The sequence below is a fragment of the Triplophysa dalaica genome, chromosome 4, assembly GCF_015846415.1.
Source record: "Triplophysa dalaica isolate WHDGS20190420 chromosome 4, ASM1584641v1, whole genome shotgun sequence".
NCBI lineage: Eukaryota > Metazoa > Chordata > Actinopteri > Cypriniformes > Nemacheilidae > Triplophysa > Triplophysa dalaica.
Window position 1 is genome coordinate 11,943,723 of NC_079545.1, and position 12,649 is coordinate 11,956,371.

At 38.8% G+C, this 12,649-nt stretch overlaps 1 protein-coding gene across 1 annotated transcript in view; it reads left to right on the forward strand.

Annotated features, from left to right (window-relative positions):
• si:dkey-215k6.1 (transmembrane protein 132C) overlaps positions 1-12,649 on the forward strand; it is a 180,156-nt gene that overhangs the window by 46,796 nt on the left and 120,711 nt on the right. The window lies entirely within an intron of this gene.

Here is a 12,649-nt window from a genome sequence, read left to right on the forward strand (position 1 = left end):
ATTTGGGATCGATAGGACCAGGAGCTGGGACTTGAACTCGGGAGTGCCCGGCGGGCAACAGCGCCATGTGTTGGAGCTTTCGGCATCATGCATATTAGAATTGTTTATTTATAAGTATTATTATAATACTCAATGCTTTATTTTCATTTGCTTGATTGTCCAGCACACAATAGGACAAGTGGATTTGGAGGATGGATGGACTATACTCTCTTCAATACAATAACTATATGGCCAAAAGTGGTTTAAAAAATTATCAATCAATTGGACTAGATTGTGACCAGATATCACATTCCAGCAATGCTTGTTATCGTCTCCTAAATAACCATCTCCTAATTTTTTCAAAGAATCAATTTCAAAACATTTACACCCATCATTCAGCGCTAACTTTTATACACACAGACAAAGTTTGGCAACATAAAGTAACAGTTCATGTGTAGCATACCCAATACTGCTCACTGGCAGCACTCCAGACCGGAGGCTTTCCCGGACATATGAAAGATTAGACTTATTCATCAGCGGCACAGATAAAGTAGAGCTCCAGACTACTGCTGTACATGTTCCAGCTCCTCTCCTCTCTATCACTGCTGTTGAGTTTTATAATAGGCAATAATTAGTCTGAGCCATCAGCTCATGAGGAACATTAAAATGGATGAAGCTGTGCGCTGAGGTTGTATCGACGGGCATATAGTACAGAACGCAGAGTCTTGCTTATGGTCAGCGATTAAGCTGCATGTTTACATCCACAGCGTTGTAATTGCGTATGATTTAGGAAGGCATGTCACTGTATAGGGTCAGGCAGACCTGCTCTTAAAATACAAAGTTTATGCTTCAACTAAGATCCTCAGTCTGAGTGATGCCATCTCTGTACGTCTGTGTCTGGGATTACGAATATCTGTGGGATAATCGCTATGGAGGACGTCTCTCCCTTCTCAATTAACTTCCGTCAGCACTGAGCTGGCAGAGGGAGATGCTATTGTCTCTGCTAGTTGAACGATGGTGGAACATCAAAGACGCTCCTGCTGGTGTCGTTTGGGTCTATAAAAGATGTCTGATGTCTTTCATTTCGCCACCTGCTATCTGTTTAGATAGAGGAAATCAAAATGTTTTCCTCCTACCCATGATGGGAAAAATCTGCCAAGCGTTGTTTGTTTGTCTAGAAAAGCAGAAATTTCTGCCCTCATTGTTGCGAGGAGGAGATCGAAATAGCTAAAAATAGGCCGTTTGTTCCTCCTAAAGTCAAAACCGAGTTTTGTGTAGTTTTTGTTTTGCTTATTTGTGCGCTGTACACTTGGAGGGACACAGGCCTTCGAAAGCATACCTCTGAAGAGGGTTGTATCGTCCTAACAAAGAAATATTTTCATATTTATATATCCTGCTTCTGTCGTAATGTGTAAAGTTTTAGAAGTTTTAGATCAGTAGCCTAAACTCAAGTCACAGGAGCAATGTTTTTGTCATTATTGTTAAGCTAGAATTAACTGTGCATTGGTTCATAGTAAATCAGATTTCTATCATTACATTACAGAAATTAAAAAGAAGTGGGTATTTATGTACAAAAACAAAAAGAGTTGAAACAAAGATACTGTATAATTAAATATCTCTGTACAAAGTAAGCTAGACAAATGTAATAGTGAAGTACTTCTGAATAGAGCTTGTAGAGGATGGATAGATGTAAAAACCGTACACAGTTTGATGGAATTTAGTTATTTTTTTGCTCAGAGGGAGATGTGGTCCATCTACCTTGTAAAATTGAGCTATTATTTGCCTTTTCTGTGTTAACAAAAGTACATCTACTTTTTTTCAGTACATCTTTGTATTGTGACTGGCTGTTAGACAATCTGACATTGAGACCATAGTCAGACTGGCGGATGGGATATTTTGGTTTGTGTGTCTGGTAGGAATTTATGGGTTTGTATGCATCAAATGCGTCTAATCAGATCAGTTTTTGACTCTTCTGTCTGTCTTGCTCCATCATGTATGCCTTCTATGCAACTGTCAAAATTTTTTATTATGGGAGACTCATTTAAATGGCGTAATGTGATGCTTGTTGAACAAATGATGTACAGTTCTCTCAAATGATTTGCCGCATTTCTCCAATTTTAGTACTTGGTCACAAATCAGTAAGCACAGCTGTCTAAACTGTTTTGCATATCTTTGCTAGTTAACAGATTTGTACTGTTTTCACACTGTTTGCAAGGCCAGAACTTCAAACAGGAATTGTAGTTTTAAATTGACTTTGGTTGGGCTTGTTACGATGATACAGCGTCTCCTGTGATTGAAACCTGCTGATCATGTTTTGAATCGGCAGAATTTTTTCTTGTGCTGATTTTGGGGACATTTTGTGGTATTAGGAGGGACGGATTTATGCCAGGTGAAATATGTTAATTGGCGTTAGGGCAAAAATGTTAAATGGAGTTGTTTTTTAAATTATGCACGGGTCTGCATTGCTGTTGACATATTTAAAGAAACACTTTGACCTTAAAATAATGGGTGGGTTGCTCCGTCAAGGATTAGGTTTAAATCTAGATTAAATCAAGGTTTATTTGAAAAATTCTGTTATACCAAATTGTAAACCTTGTTTACAAAAAACAGGTTTATATTTTAGCTACCATTTGATCTAGGTTTTAATTGCACAGTAAATCAAGATAACTTTATTCTGTTGCTCCATCGGAAAAAACTGACACCCTGAGAAGAGTTGAGTCATTTTAGCGGCCTGTCTAAATTGTGGTTCCGGTCCCGAATAGGTGCTGCCACAACAGCCCCAGAACATGACAGAGAATGAACCACGGAAATGCAATCGCCTACAGGAGCCGTTCGCAGAGGTCCACCCGCTCGTGATTCCCGTAAGGCGTTCTTCTGTCTTATGTCTGCTGCAGTCACAAGCTGCAGGATAATGATGCGGCTCGACTCTCATATTTGTACACTGTCATATCTCTCAAGACTTGTGAAATGTGTCTATGGAAGATCAGACTGATCAACGAATTATCCCGAGAGAGGTTTTTAATAGCAAAATTATGTTTCTTTTACATGCACGAGAGCTTTATTTCCTTTTTACATGACAGTGCAACACTGTTGCTGTTTAGTTACACCGACAAAATCCATCATGGTGAACAAAATGAATCGTACTATTCACATTAGTCTCGTTTGATTTTTGTGTCATGCCTTTGTTACAGCTGGCTCTCACACTGCAACAAAAGAGGGAGATCAGGCCCATCCAATGCTCAACCAAACATTTATTTATTATCATCAAATGATATATAGAGCATCATCTAACTCGAAGGAACTCCAAACAGTAACATTTACCCTGCGTCCAACAAGTGTCAGTTATGCCAGACACACATCCGTCCAAACGACACCCGATGAAACACTCAAAAGTCACAAAAGACGCAAAGTCGCAAAGCCACTGCCTAGGGACATCACCTCAAATCGAAGTAAAAAACAACGCACTAAATGGCGCGTTAAGCGTACTTTCCTTTCTTATAATAGGAAAGATGCTCAGTTGACAGGTTTGAAAAGCAGCCACTCACACTGAATAATGTCACGTAATACACACGTAGGCACATTTGGGAGTCGTAGTTTTTAAACGGGTTATGAGTTTAGATCGGATCAGTGGCACCATTGCATCTGAATATTTTTTCTGGGTCGCACAGACTAATATCCAGTCGCAAATGTGACTGAAATGGTCGCACCGTAGAACCCTGCAGAAAGAACCATTCAGTCTAAGGTTCTTTACAGAACCGTCTCGTTTTTACCTTTTATAATTTGAAGAACCCTTTTTCGCCACGAATAACCTTTTGTGAAACAGATGTTACATGTGCTTTATGGAACCATATAGACAAAAAAGGTTCTTCTATGGCATTGTGAAGCAACTTTAGTTAAGAGTGTTTTACTTAAACCTTTTTTACTCTCTTAACAATATTTTCTTTGACAATATAATCAGCACAGTCAAAATACATTTTTTGGGGCAGTTCAGATTTGAGACTTCGTCTATGATAGAAAATGTCAAATTATAAACAAGAAAACTAAAGAAATGTTTGAACTGTTTTCATCGTTTTAATAATCGGTACTGCTTAGAATTTGGAATTACATTACATTAAGAAATAGTTTGTGTGCTTTCTCAGAAGATTATTCTGGCTCGATAATAAACATACTTGTAAGCAAATGTATGAATTCATTATTTTTCTTTGCGTAGATTTTTAAAGTTCAGATGATGCTTTGTGTGCCTCCAATTTTAGAAGATCTGTTTGTTGTTAGGATATTTATTGACAGGCAGTTATCCATTGAAAATTAAAACTCTCTTAAACTTTACAATGACAGAGGATTGATCAATGACAAAGATAACATCAGCTTTTGTCTACATTAGTGCCAAAGACATTTCTGGTGGTTGTCTTATGATACTAATTCCACAAAGCCACACATCTAATGCATCCTCACAAAGCAGTACTTCAGCCAAAAACAGGTTACTGGTCTCTCTCTCTCTCTCTCTCTCTCTCTCTCTCTCTCCTCACTCTCTCTCTCTCTCTCCCTCACTCTCTCTCTACACACACACACACACACACACACACATTTTCCTGCATTTGTCTTTACGCTCACAGAAGCTCTTGATTATATATACTATCGACACACTGACAATGTTCAACTTTTGAATGGAGATGGTGTGTGAGAGATGCACTTGTGACCCTGAATTGTTTGATTAAAAAGGTTTTAAAAGTCAAAAGTAGCTCACAGAAGTTCACTTTTTTACAATGACACTTTTCACAATTTACATTTAGTCAGTTTAGTTAATTTATTAGCGGGCACCCACAATCTAGTTACTTTCAGGTTTTGCAATACTTATTTGGTCCACAAATTCACCACAAAGCACACAACCTACAAAACGATAAAGTAAAACAGAGATACATAGGTTACTTAGATGAAGAACGAGCAAAGAATTAAGTGAGTGAGACGGAGCGAGAGAAAGGCTGTATCATTTTAGATTTAGGCAGGAACTGATAAGGTTGCAGACCTTTTAAAACAACTTTGTCTTAAACTTCTCCCCTAAGGTATAAACACACACAACTATACTTTTGTTTACTTCTAGTATATCGCACTGCATTCCACACTACTTCCGTTTGATATTTTCAGGAGAGTGGCATCATTTATAAAATCTGTTGTCAGATGAGTTATATTTTTCCTCAATGAGTTTGAAATCTATACTGTCAGATGTGTGGCATCTATTAGCATCGGACATTTTTGTATAGTCTAATTCATTTAATTTTGCTCTTGGTGTTAACTGACTTTTAAGGCAAATCAAACAAACAGATCAAACAAACGCCACAAACAGCCTTTACAGTGGTCGCACATGCTTGCAAACACTCTTCACATCAACAGTTACAGACATTACCCTTCATGTGCTAAACTTGAAAGAACTTGAGGATGAATGTTTAAATGGATTTTTTATTAGGTGACTTTGGTGTTTGCGTTCCACTGGTAAACCATTTGTCACGCCATGAACTCCTATGGCTTACAGCTAGATTTGTATTTTCTGAAGTTTCATGTAGTCAGTATACAGAAGTTTCTTTGAATTCTACCTTGAGTTGCTTCATCTGCTTTCCTTTTTGTCGGAACATCATTATTTTTGTCTTTTTTAATTAACTGCCAAGATCTTTTAAGGGTCAAGATGTTCCTATAGGCCGCCTTTTGGGCGAAATCACCTGCAACAGGAGATATTTGGCTTAGATTTAATACGTCAGATTGTACCATCCTTCATTTCTACTTTGTTGGAAATTTTTGTGATAAACATTCCTTTTTCTACACGTTTTCTTTACACTATATTGATTTAATGATGTAGATTTTTTTCCAGGCAGCATTTTCTATCAATATGAGTAGGAGACCCTCACACCAAATTAATGCTCCATTTTCATTCCAAACCAAAAAACAAGTTCACCCTTATTCTGATCGGCCAATCAGATTAGAGAACCTGCCTTAACCATTGTATAATAAAATATTAATAGAAAGTGTAGACGTTTGTTTACACAAAGGTCTGTTGAATTACACTGCACAGTTTGTTCTGTACATCAATGGAGTCTGAAACCGTTGTACTATCAGGACTTCAGGCTAGCTAACATGAGGCTTAAATTGTGCTTGCAGAGCTCTTTTGAAACATTCACGTTATCGTGACCCCTTCCTTTTGTACACAAGCGAGCGCACTGCGCTCAGTGATTTAGATACTGTAGTTCTTCGAGGAATGGAATTAAATGGGTTTGACTCTTGGATGAATGCTACATATGCCTCCAGGGGCCTCTTTCCTTTCCATATATTTATACAGAACGCAGTCAATGCCGCTATCACAAGTCAGATACATGGAGATCAGAAACAAGCTCCTTGCTGGGAGTTGGATGTGTGTGCGTTGTGTTGGTTAGGGAGAGCCAAACTGGTAGGAAAAAAGGTGAGGTTGCCAGATAGATTGTTTAAGACGTTCTTTCTCCACGGGTCTTGCCCTCTTTGTTCGGAGCGCCACGCTAAGTGCTTTTGAGATTAGAACGGTACAGAATGAGACTAGGCGGGTAATAAGACAAGCTTCAGCACAGGTGGGATACCACAAGTGTTCCTGACCCTCCATCATCTTCGCAGTTTAACGTAATCATGCACATTCACACACATTTAGCTTGCGATCACCTCTCATGTTGAACATAATTACCCAGCAGTCCTGCACTTATCACATCAATGACCCAGCTTAACCACACAGACACGCACATTAAGAACGCAGCATTGTCTGTAGTTCTAAATGAATGAACAGGTCAGGCCGACCACACGCGTGCACACAACCCGTCATCGAAATTGTCTGTGTATGGCGAGGCTGAGTGAAATTTTCATTTTCATTAGGACCAATTCCCTAGAGATCTGTAGGTCTGTGTCTTTTTCCTTTGCGTATATTTCATGTCTTCTAACAGGAACTAATGATGCTCAGTGCCTGTTCGAATGAATATTTTAGAGTCGGCTAATGAGGATGAGAGAGAAGACGCACTTTCATGGAGAGAGAGAGAGGGAGCAAGAGAGAGAGATTTATGGAGGTAAAGTGGTGGGTGCTTGAACATTAGGCCACACTGGTTGGCAGGCGCAGCACTGGTGCACTGTGGGATATGGAATGGCTAACATTAACACTAGGATTGGATTCCAAACCAGAGAGCTAAAGTCATCCCTTATTGCAAATGTGTGTGTGTAGTTAGCTACTGTATAGCTTGGAGGCAAAAAAGTCCCGAAAAAATGTGTGCTAAATCTGACAAAACCTCCCTTTGGGGACGTCCTTTTCAATTTTTTAAATTGCAAGTTCAATTAGGAATTGAGTTACAGTGAGTTATTAATTATAATTGGCTTTATATTATTATATATCTTAGCTCATAGCTAAGTAAGTTTGCTTGTGTGTGTTAATGTGAAATATTGACTGCCCGTCCAAAAAAAGGCACCACTTGGGCAGTGTTATGATCTGGGGTTGCTGCGGTTGGTCAGGTCTAGGTTCAGCAACATTGTGCCCAAAGAATGAGGTCAGCTGAATATCTGAATATACTGAATGACCAGGTTATTCCATCAATGGATTTTTCTTCCCTGGTGGCACTGGCATGTTCCAAGATGAAATGCCAGGATTCATCGGCCTCAAATTGTGATAGATTGGTTCAGGTAGCATGAGACATCATTTTTACACATGGATTGGCCACCACAGTGTCCACACCTTAACCCCATTGAGAATCTTTGGGATCTGCTGGTCTGGAGAAGACCTTGCGCAGCAGTCTGACTCTCGCACCATCAATACAAGATGTTGGCGAAAAATGAGTGCAACCCTTGATGGGAAAAAATGTTGTGATAGTACAGAAGCTTATCAAAACGAATCGAAGGCTTGCCGTTTTCAAAGCTAAAGGCAGTCCAACAAAATATTAGTGTGTGTGACTTCTTTTTTGGACGGGCAGTGTAAAAAGCCTTGCATGAAAATAATAGTTGTGTATGTGATGTCATTACTACATTAAATTGTTTGTAAAACAATGTAACACAGACAGAAGTTTTACCTTTTCATTTAAAGACAACAGTGGTTAAAAGCAGAATGAGTGATTTGTAGGATTTTATCAGAAAGGAACAGATTATCTTGATGAATAGTTTCATTCCTGCTTTTCTGGTGCTGATTTGTTTCAGTTCACTTTCAGTTTCTTTACATGCAGCTATACTGGCTATACTGAACTAAAATGGATGTGTCTTTCTATCTTACTATTGTGCACATCTTACTAGTTGGCAGATTTGAGTCTGGCAGGCCTTTTAATATAGAAAGACAGTAGCATCACATCAATCAGTCTAATTATGTCTGGGAGAGAAGCACTCCGTTCATACAAGTCAGTTCCATTGCTCTTGTATGTCCGCTTGTTTATACGACAGTGTGATGACAGCAGAGATTCTACAGTTTGACTAATCCCCTACCTGACAGAGATCCTTAACTAGTTCTTAACGACAACACTGAAGCATTTCAGGACTCTTTATGCAATTTGTTTTATACAAGATGGAAAAACGTTTTCATTTGAAAACTGAGTTTGCGTTTTCAAAAATGCTCTTCATCCACACTAGCGTTTTCAAGCGTTTCCCGAACCCTGCCCATCCACACTGAAACGTCTTTAAAAGCTTACATCCATGTACTGCGCATGACTAAACCTAAGACACTTCAGCAAGTGTAATTTCTATCAGGCATTTATTTACTTTCTGCATTATTATGTCGCGGCAATGTGGAGCAAAGACACAGTTTTTTAAATAGACGGACAATGAGCTAAATTAGAAATGGTGCTGCGGGTAACACAAGACTATAAAGCTGCGAAGTGAAACTTAACTCGTACTCCACTGCCAAACAATAATTGCGAGTAATTAAAATCTGTCTCCTAAAATGCAATCTAAAGTATGCATGAACTGACATTAATGCTATCAAACTGAAGAGCAGCCAAAAACAACTGAGTCACCTGACGAAAAGCGCGTCGTTTTTAAACCTCTATGTTTTCCTCATCCACACTACAACGCGAAAACAGCGTTTTCAAATGTATCCACTTTCCAGTGCTTTTTTGAAAATTGTTTTCGAAAAGCTCTGTCTCAATGTGGACGAAAGGCCAAAACGGAGAGATAAAGATGCATTTTCAAACAAAAACACTTTATTGTGAATAGGGTCTTAGATTGTTCAAGGCCTGTATAAATTTGTTTATTTTGCTTAACACACTGGAAGAAATTTGGAAGAATGTCAGATATCACCCACCATTAACTGCCAAAGAAGGGAAAGTAAATACTATGGGACTCAACTGGGGGGCGAGATTTTACAATCATCCGGATATCTTTCTGTTTGTTCCGCAGAACAAAGAAGTGTATACAGGTTTGGAACAATCTGAGGATGACTAAATGATGACAGAATTTGCATTTTGGGGTGAAGTATCCCTTTAAATGTGTTTTTTTATGAACAAATAATTATGTCAGTCAAATTCATTTTAAATTTTGTTTTGTTTCTACTTTTTTTGGCCAACAAAACACAGTTAAATGTAAAAGAAAGGATTAGAGAGAGTTTGTATCTATTATGGCTCTTCAGGCAAAACTTGTTTCTTACAATTATCATGTTTTTATTTAAAAATATTGTTATATTATGACACCCCTAACCTTAGTTTAGGTCTAGCCCTGCTGTAACCATGATTGACATCTGGCTTTGCTTTAATCATCTTTATGCTTTAAAGGTCCAGTTCATGAAATTTAGCGCCATCTAGCGGTGAAGCTCACTCAACCCCCCCTTTCGAAGCACTACGGTGGCTGACACAGAACAAAGATGTTCTCACGTTTTCACATCTTTGCCGAAGAAAATAATGTATTTACGAAACGCTCTGTAGAGCAGTTTGTCCGTTTAGGGCTACTGTAGTTTAGGGTTGACCCCACATTAAGCTCTGCTTAAATTCATTATGCTTTAACTACAGGGTACAAGTTGAACATTCCAGTACTTGAACTCACCAGCTCTCTGTTGTATCCTCAGCAAAGTCAGTGAAATGAAAATCACCAGATACCTTGTTCTTTCTGCTCAAACCCCTTGACATTTGGAAGCAGGACTGTGTTACCTGTCATATCACCTCAGTTTAGTCCCGTGAGTTCCTGAGCTGATGTTGTGTGTCGAAAGAGAATGAATCAGATCTGGTCATCCTTCTCTTCTCTAGCCACGCTCTGTCGCTCTGTACAAAAAAAAATTGAAGTCTAAGAGAACAATGCTGTAAGGTTCAGGTAGGTCCCACATGTGTATTGACTCCTCATGACCCCCTACTTTCCCTTTGTGAATCCATTAAATTAAATCTATTTGGACTGAATTCTGTATGACAAGTTTTCCGTCTGGTGACATGTTTGTGATGTCAAACACACTCTGCCCTTGAGAAGACGTTAACTACACTGACGTGGAAGATGCGAGTCTGATGGTGTTATTTTGTTTGTGTTTAGTTTGCTCTGTATTTGAATTTGTTGTGACAGGAACAATGTGTGAGGAAATGGGAGGTGATATTTGAATGGTGCTGTTTTGCTGTCAGACTCACTGTAAATTGTTTTGCTCAGGATCCCAAATAAACTTCTCAGACAGCGCTTGAGAAATGTGATGCTGTATAGTACAGACCATGAACAGCATCACATGTGACTGGGTTCACAAATGTAGTCAGTCACCCTTTACCTTAATGGGTTAAATCATCTGCCAGATATGTGGTTAGGTGAATGTGGTTAGTGTACATTGAGGTGCTTTTGGTTGTCTGTTTAATGACACCGAGTCATATGTAACAGCCAATAAAAGAGTATAATGGTATAGGAGGCTTCAGAAAAAGACAGAGTAGGATGCTCGGGGGAGTTTTTGGCAGATATAAGCGAATAAGATCACAATAAGACTCTCTGAAGGAAAAGTTCAATAAAGAGAAACAAACACAATCAAACTGTCTGTGTAATTACAGTCAGGAAAGACAGAAAGCTTTTAGAAGATTACTGAACATCAATATAGACGTAAGCTTCCATCACTGTCCCACGCAAAAGGAGAGAGATCAATTTATGCAGCGGTTTTTACCGTCTAAAACCAAAATTCATGTAAACACATTTGTCAACTTCTCTACCGGTGCATGCAGTATATACATGTGTGTGTGTGTGTGTGTGTGTGTGTGGGAGTCAGGTTTGTTTTCTTTGTGGAGACCAGCCAACAGAACCTGTGAAGAAAACAATTTAATAAACAAACTAGATTATGTCCTAGACAAGCCTTTCTGCAGTTTTGCAAAAACAATCGAAGTCATGATAGCAAAACAAACACTGTATAATGTGTGTGCGAGAACAGGCCTTTGTTAATGACAAGGAGGATTTGTGATGATAATATTTACAAACACTTGTCATTCTGAAGGCTTTTGCTTGGCTGTTATTAGTCAGTCATGTCTGACAGTACTGTTGTAGACTGTGTGTGTTTAACATTTATGCATTTGATAGACACTTTTATCCAAAGCATCAGTGCATTCAGTCAATACATTTTTTTGTTGACATTTGTGCCCCCTGGGGTTTGAACCAATGACATTTGTGTTGCTAACACAATCCTCTAGCCCTTATCGAGGTTTAGGAACACCTCCAACAATGGCTTAAACCGATATTGTTTGAATCTCTGTGAGTAAAACGCATTCATGAACTGTGCATTTAGATATAGAATGTGGTTATCACTTGTAAATGGTAAGTAATGTAAATGTGTGTGAAAATAACTGCATTTAGCATCGGGGCTGGGCGATATGACGATGTCATCGTATATCACTGATGTCTCGCAAATATCCCGATGGGGATTACAACAGACAGATACCACACAATTATTGATAATAATGGAAAATACGCGTTATAACATTATAACATATAACATGCGATGTAGGCTTTAGAGTGAACGTTCTTGTTCATATGCCAATGCAACAGTGACAGAATTTTGGAAAGGCTGTTTTGTTCGGTCATTTTACTTTGCTCCTGTTTTCTGTTGGTCACTGCACAGACAGTCCAAGAGAAAGACGAGCTGCTTCGGCAAAATCTCACGCTCGCGCCCTGTACTGGTGTTCGAATAGCCTAACCCTGTCAGATTTTCCTACTGCAGGGCAAAACTTAATATAATCTAAACCACATCTACAAAATAAACAGGTAAGATGATTTCACAATGCAAAATACCCTGATGCATCCTACTATCTTAAAATAAACACATCAAATAAATTTACAGCGTAAATACCCTGTAAAGATTATACTACCAGCATAAAAGAAACATGTAGGATTATAGGGGTGCTGCAATTTATGCTTAAAATGGTCAACTTGCCAAGAAACGAGTTGGGCGTATTACGTAGTATTTCTGTGCTCAATACAACCCCTCAGCGATCGTACAGGTTTCCGAACGTCTTTTTCAGAAGGAGCATGCGTAGATGTCACTTTCCCTTGTGTGCAGGAGAGAGAGAGAGTATATGTTAAGGTGTTTGTTTGTTCACTGCATTTGGGTGATGAATGTTATATAAACTGAGGATATAACGCTGGATTAGGAGATCGTTTGAAACTGATATATGGAGCCGTCCGATCGCTTAAAGATGCCGGACATGAACCGCATGTGGTGAGTGAAACTGATGTCTTTGTTTTGTTGACAATGTGCTTT